Below are 7605 nucleotides of genomic sequence, written 5' to 3'. Positions count from 1 at the left end.
AGAGCAAGGTGTGGTGGGGAGGGGACAGGGGGCAACATTCTTCAGGCCCATGGAACAAAGGTCACCAATTTAGGGGAAGGTGAGAGGGATCCACACAACAGGGATCCATGCCAAACAGCCCAGTGGGATCACCAAAGCAGAGACAACGGGAGCGGTGGCAGTGCAGCCTGCCCAGCTACCCTCTGACAGTGATCGTGGAGGGCGAGATGCCTCCTACCCCAGCAGGGGCCCAGTTGGTGCAGGCTGGGGGAGTAGGATTGGAAACTGAGCACTTGGTATGGGGCTGGACCCTGAGCAAAAACCAGTTGTTACTGGTCAGTGCCAAGGGGCTGCTGCATCCCTGTAGCTGCTCTTATAGTGATTTAAAGTTTACAGACACTCTCCCAGGGCAAGTCTTTGGGTCTTCTGAAGCAAACCAAGGGCTGCGGGGAAGTGGAAAGGGAAGCTAGGCCCCCGCCACAGGACTGGCTGGAAGCACAGCTCAGGTTCTCACCCTGTAAGGACCAGCTTCTGCAGCACTGAGCTGAGGACACCAGGCCCCTTGGCTGAGGGCTTTGTGCTTGGCTGGGTAACGGGGTGCAGGGACATGGCTTCACACTTGAGGAGGGAACCCTGGAGCTGCCTGGGGTTTTAGCTTCAGTACCAGCATGCCTGCTTGCCAGCTAAATGCTCAGGCACAGTCAAAGACCCAAGTACTGCTCAACTGTCATGATCAATGGAAATTCCCATGAGAGAGGAGCCACAGGAGCCCAGGCATGTCTGAAAAGGCTCCTGCTGGGTTAGTAGTTGTACAGAACCAATGCATTCCTAAGCAAGGGGCAGGGGGCAGTGCTTTCTTATCCACAACCCCGTTTTCTGAGCAGGGGCTCCTCAGAGCAGGGTCTGGCTTCGTTGTGAAACTCCAGGGACATCATTGTTGCTTGTTGGGTGGAGGCAGAGCTCCCAAATGGCCCACAGCAATAAATCCTGTGCCTGGAGCCTTGCTTAGGGCAGCTCTAGAGCAATACACCCCAGACAAATAGAGAACTCCCTGCCCCTCCCTTCAGCAGTGGATGAAAGCAGGGAATTGTCCTTTTCCCAGGGGATCAGGCATCTCTCCTTGGGGAGTAATCTGCCCCTCTGACCACCCTGAACACCAATCACAGCCAACAGGGCCTGTTCCACCGCAAGACAGCAGCTCTGGGCTCCCAGGGAACAAGCCTGGCTGCTTAGCCCAGCTCCTTCAGTTCATGAGGCTGTAGTTGAGAGGCCTAAACCTTGGGAACTGCCCTACCTCCTGGATTAAACACACTTCAGGCCAGGCCTAGCAATCACTCTTGCTCACTGCTGTGGGAGGCACTGACTTACTGGGCATGTTTACATGTGCATTCATGCTCTGCAATTATGGTGCATTAAGTTTAGTACCTGTAATAACAGGAACTAACTTAATGTGCCGTAATCAGCACTACTGTACAGTAGCACTGGTGCACATTTTTTATGTGACACTAATGCACAGTAGACTAATTCTACTGCACATTAGTGCATTAGCATGGCTTTTGCTGTGATGCACTAATGCACAGTAGAATTAGTCTACTGTGCTTCTAGCATCTCATGTAGATGCGCCTACAGAAACCTTGCCTCGTGGGAACTCCTTGAGTGTCACCTGAACCAGGGCAAGGGATAACCTAGTCATTAGGAATCTGCTCGTTACCCTCCATGCCAAGCCGTTGCTTTTTGGAGGCCGCCTGCACCTCCTGACTCCACTTGGATTCCTTTCTCACGATGCAACATTTCTTTGTGCTTCCTTCCCCACATCCCTTCCTAATCCCGCTCCACCACTGTCATCCTACCCACTTGCCTCTCTTACTGAATGTTATTCATCCTTCCAGCTAAAACACAGGCTACAAAAAAGATCAGAGCCACCAGGACTGTTAAATAGGTTGCTAAAAGTCTGGTGTGTCAACTGTCCTTCTCTCACCTCTGGATTTATTGACTTATTGAGTTCACTGGCCTCCTTCATGAAGCCTTTATGTCCTTTAAAATTCTCATTGCCAGCCTGTCTTATTTCATAATTGCACTGGCCTTATTCCAGTGGTAGCAGCATATTCAGGTTCATTACCTGCCAAACAATTAGCCTCCAAACCCAAGCAACACAGCCACTGGGCTCTGAATGAGAGATTATTACCAGCTGCCCATGCACAGAGCTTGGATTAGACTCTGTTGCTAGAAGGCAGAGCATGCCCAGTGCCTATTGAGCATGAATGTACTCTAAGTCGGTTCTGGAGTAGCCATCTCAAGCAGCGGGGGCATTAAGGCAGTGTAAACTGTGATTGCTCTGCTCTGGTAAGAGCCCTCCCTCCCACCGCCCCTACATGTAGCCTTTGATTTCAGGGTTCCAGTAAGCACTGACTGGTAGCAGGCACTTTCCTGGCTGCTCTTACTCTGGATGTCTAGGAAAGAGCAGAGGCCCCACACTGAGCCTTGATGCAGGGTTTTCAACAGGTAAACCCAGTCCTGCTCTCTGGTGGAAGAGTCAATCCTCCAGCATGTGTTTTAGCTGGATTTCTCTGCTGACCACAGGGTAACATGGGTACCTGGGGCATAACCTGACTTGGTGTTGGCCTGATTTCAGCCATCAGTACAGCTACACCCATGTGCATGCAGTGCTGGCAGGAAGAGTTCAAGCTTCAAAGGTGTCTCCTGACAGCTGCAACAAGGACAGACGCTGTCTGGACAGGGCCCCTATCTCCCTTGCAGCCCTGCAGGCCTTAGTTTTATAGTTTCATAGTTGGTAGGGTCGGAAGGGACCTGAGCAGATCAAGTCTGACCCCCTGCCATGGCAGGAAAAGATGCTGGGGTCAAACAACCCTGGGTAAGTGATTATCAAGCCTCCTTTTGAAGACCCCCAGGGTAGGAGCGAGCACCACTTCCCTTGGAAGTTGGTTCCAGATCCTAGCCGCCCTGATTGTGAAGTAGCGCCTCCTGATACCTAGCCTGAATCTACTCTTCATCAACTTATGGCCATTATTCCTCGTTACTCCCGGTAGTGCTCAGGGAAACAGGGACTCTCCCATAGCCTGCTGGTCTCCCTTGGCCAGTTTGTAGATCCCCCCTCAGCCTTCTCTTGTGGGGGCTGAACAGATTCAGGTCCCATAGCCTCCACTTGTAGGGCCTGCCTTGCTGCCCCCTGATCATGCAGGTGGCCCTCCTCTGGACCCTCTCGATGCTGTCCACATCCCGCCTGAAGTGCGGTGCCCAGAACTGGATGCAGTACTCCAACTGCGGCCTGACCAGTGCTGCATAGAGGGGGAGGATCACCTCCTTGGACCTGCTCATGATGCATCTATGGATGCATGACAAGGTGCAGTTAGCCTTCCTGACCACATCCCCACATTGGCGGCCCATGTTCATTTTGGAATCGATAATGACACCAAGATCCTTTTCTGCCTCTGCATTGACTAGAAGGGAATTCCCCAGCTTGAAGGTCTGCTGCTGGTTCTTCCTCCCTAAGTACAGTACCTTGCATGTGTCAGTATTGAATCCCATCCTGTTCTCATCCGCCCACCCCTGTAACCTGTCTAGATCTAGTTGCAGCCTCTCTCTGTCCTCCAGCGTGCCCACTTCTGTCCACATTTTCATGTCATCTGCAAATTTGAACAAGGTGCTTTTCACCCCCCTCATCCAAGTCGCTTGATAAAAGGATGATGGGAGAAGCAATGAAGTGGTGCTTCGGGCTCAGCACACAGACAGAAGGGCCAAGGCAAAGCAATGACCTAGTGAAGGGGGTGAGGTGGGGGCAGGTGGCTGCTGGGAGGGAGGGTGGAGGGTGTCCATTACCCAGGCAATTCTAGCAACACCGGGGCAGTCTCTGCACACTGGGAGTTCTTCTGGTCACTTTTGGGGTGACAACAGAGTGCAATGCGGCAGCACCAGAGCAGAGGGGCACCTGCCCTGGGCATGTGGAACCACCTTCCCTTCCACCTGCCTTTTTCCATTTTCCCCACAGCAGAAAGAACAAACCCGTTGACTTGCAAAGCGTGGGAAAAGCTGGTCATGGGGATGAGGAGGTGGGCACAGGCCCTGCCCTGGCTCATATCTCACAGGATCAAGCATGCTTCAGGGTCAATGGTGCATGCCCAGCTCTGCAGCTGGAAAAAAGCACTCTACTGACTTCCTTTCCATGCTGTTTATCACAACCCTGGAAAGAAGCTGTTCCCAGAGCAGCTCAGCTACACCCTCCTTTGAGGCCCAGAGATGCAGAGCTAGGCTTTGCCCAGGAGATGGCAGTAGACTACAAAATGAGTGCACCTGAGTAGGGCCTGGGAAATTTTCAATATATACTGTATTGGCATTTAGGGAAAGCACGTCCAGCAATTCATGGTCCTCGGTTGACTGCTACTTAACCAGTTTAACCTGCTAGTGCAGGGGCCCTGGTCTGGCCTGGCTTAGAATGACTGAATCCTCTGCTCTTTTCCACTCCAGACTTGCAGACATCAAGACGCTTTTCTCCTGACTCTGGAGCCTGTCAAGTCTATTCATCACTCCACAGGTCTCCCTGTACCCATGACCTCTGAAGGGACCCAAACCCAGGTCCCAGCCTTCAGGATCCCAATCCTGGTGTTAGGACTGTGGCTCTGCTCTGTTCAGGTCAGCGATAGTGCAGCCCTAAAACTGCTCAGCAGCCCAGCAAAACGGAGAGAGGCAGCACATGATGCTTCAGGGAGACAAAGCTCATGTGAAGCAGCTCCTGGTGCAATATTACCATAGCAAGGACCCTTTCCCCAACTGCTGATCAGCTGCTGACCTCCCCAAGCCAGGGAAGCCTAGCGCGTATATAGCAGCAGGTGTCACAGCTAATGTAGAGTAGGTCAAGCTAATGTAGTGCAGGTCCTTCTTCATTCAGAGCTCTTCACTGCAAAAGAAAGGACAAGAAATACTTCCTCCTGTAGCAGTGAGTTCTGCAGGGCATGGCTGGCATTTGTTTTAGAAGTGCTGCTCCTAAATGCAAGTGAGTGGCAGCCAAGACCCCAACTAAGCTCTCATCCCCACAGGGAGGCCTTCCTACAAGGTTTTTTTTTTGGTCTTCGGCCCTCAGGGTCCTTACCACCACAGGAGATGCTTTTGGATAGAGCCTCTATGCTTTTCCCTGACCTCTTGCTGTCCCTTAGGTTTGTCTGATCCCAGCTCCCAGTTGCCAATTGTTCAAGGTTAGTCTCCAGTAGTTGGGATTTTCATCCACTTCATCAAGGGGGGTCCTTCTTCAGGTGAATACCCCAATCAGTTCCTGATACCCCATTCCACATCACTACATGTAATACCCCTCTCTCAGCATAGTCCAAGGCAATCCTTAAACCTTAACAGGCAGGCAGAGACACTGAGGCACACGCAACACTAGAAGTATGACAAAGCAGTCTCACTTTCCCTTTGGGCACTGAGGGCTCCAGGCCATTCTCACTCCTGTTCAGGTCTCAGCCTTTCTTCCATTTGGTTCCTATCCTCTCAAAGTGCCAATTTTTCTCTGATTTTTTATTGTAACAAGGGGACCCTAAACAGCACATTGCTCAGCTTGGCTCTAGGGAGGCTTCAGTCAGAAGCATTTCCTGGCTTGGTAGATGCAGGATGCACCTATTAATACAACAGAGCATTCACTCTCTTGGCACCAAGCTCATGGTGACTCATGTCCAGGTCTTTATCAAGGAGGTTGGGCAGGGTGGTTCCAGGAGCAATGGGCTGGAAATGGGCAGAGGAAATGGATACCTGAACAACTAAAAAAAATGTTTGCACCATCAGGATCAGCTACACCTAGGGCTGATAACGAACAATAGGGACAAAGGAGGTTAATTGAGAGCTGCCTCAGGGGTGGCCTTTCTGATTAATTCCCACAAAGCCCTGGGGCTCTTGTTAGTGAAACTATTGGAAATGCCCAGTCACCACCTTTTTTTAAAAAGAAATATTATGTGTTCCAAGCCAAATCAGCCAAGTTAATTCTAAATCCTTGAGTCAGTCCAGAACCATAAGTGGCCCTACAACTGGGAAACATCCTCCACCCCCACCAGGGGCTTCAGATATTTCCAAAGTCTTTTGGCAGGTACCCTACACGCAGGCCCAAGCCCAGAGGCTTGGTGTTCGGATGCCCCCAAGTTTCTCCTGCCTTCAGCCATATAGCCGCAGAAGCAAGCTAGGGAGGAGCCTCCCATTTTCATAAAGTGAGCTTTAACCCCCAACACCTTGGCAGGTACTAAACCATGCCAGAAGAACAGTTTCCTCAGGACCTCTTCAGGAAAACTGCCTTCATGGACCCTAATACATGGTGTTTCCCCTGCCCAGTCACCATATATCAGGGATAATGAAATCCAAAGGGACAGGAGCCAGTTAGGTGTCTGTGCCTGGTAGGGGACTGACACAGACTGCTTGCCCTCAGAAAGGATTGCAAAGCTGCATAGAGGCTTTTTACTTCTGGCAGGGAAAGGCCATGAAGCATTTTTCATTCTGCTCATATTTTGCCTGTGGTTGCAGAGACTGCTTTTGGTGTATGACTCCTTGACTTGAAACGTGGCTTCCCTCAGCCCTCCTCTGAGAGACCAGGTTTGAAGAGCCCCGACTTCTACTCCATAGGCCTGATCTGCATGCAGAGCTTGACTCAGCGCAGCTATGTCAGCTGGGTGCACTAAGCCCAGTACAGCTCCACTGGGTGCTGTCATCCAGGTATGAGATCACTAACAACGGTGCAACTACACCCTCTGCAGGGGGTTGTTCTGCAACCGGCACTGGCACATGTACAGACAGGAAAAAAACAAATAGCTTGAAATAATCTGACTGGGAACTCTTCTATAACATGTCAGCGGATGCTGCACTCATTAGTAAGCCAGTTCTTTAAAAGCCAATTCAGTACAACCAGGGAATGCCAAGCTGGAGATTCAGGGCGGGGAGGAGGGAAATGGACAAGAGCACACAGTATTTTTTTAAAAACCCCAACCAACTTTCACAGAGTAAAAGCTGCCGCACAGTTCTAGCCACTCCACAGCAGATTATTAGCAGCCCAGAAATGGATGGCTACCAGGCAGTTTCAGAGAGCCCTGAACTCAACGGTAGGGAGTCATTTTCATGCGATTGCATGGTTTGCCTAGCACCAGGCCAGCACCAGTTATTCAAATTCAGGCTGGAAGTCACCTTTCAGGTGGTCCTCAAGGACATAGAGCTGGACCGGGGCCTACTGTAGCAAAGCCAAGCTGGCTGGTTGTTTTATAGATTCATAGATGTTAGGGTCGGAAGGGACCTCAATAGATCATCGAGTCCGACCCCCTGCATAGGCAGGAAAGAGTCTAGATGACCCCAACTAGATGCTTATCTAACCTCCTCTTGAAGACCCCCAGGGTAGGGGAGAGCACCACCTCCCTTGGGAGCCCATTCCAGACCTTGGAAACTCGAACTGTGAAGAAGTTCTTCCTAATGTCCAGTCTAAATCTGCTCTCTGCTAGCTTGTGGCCATTATTTCTTGTAACCCCCGGGGGCACCTTGGTGAATAAAACCTCACCAATTCCCTTCTGTGCCCCCGTGATGAACTTATAGGCAGCCACAAGGTCGCCCCTCAACCTTCTCTTGCGGAGGCTGAAAAGGTCCAGGTTC

Source organism: Alligator sinensis, unplaced genomic scaffold, assembly GCF_000455745.1.
Source record: "Alligator sinensis unplaced genomic scaffold, ASM45574v1 scaffold76_1, whole genome shotgun sequence".
Lineage (NCBI taxonomy): Eukaryota > Metazoa > Chordata > Crocodylia > Alligatoridae > Alligator > Alligator sinensis.
Note: the sequence above shows the minus strand (reverse complement) of the source record.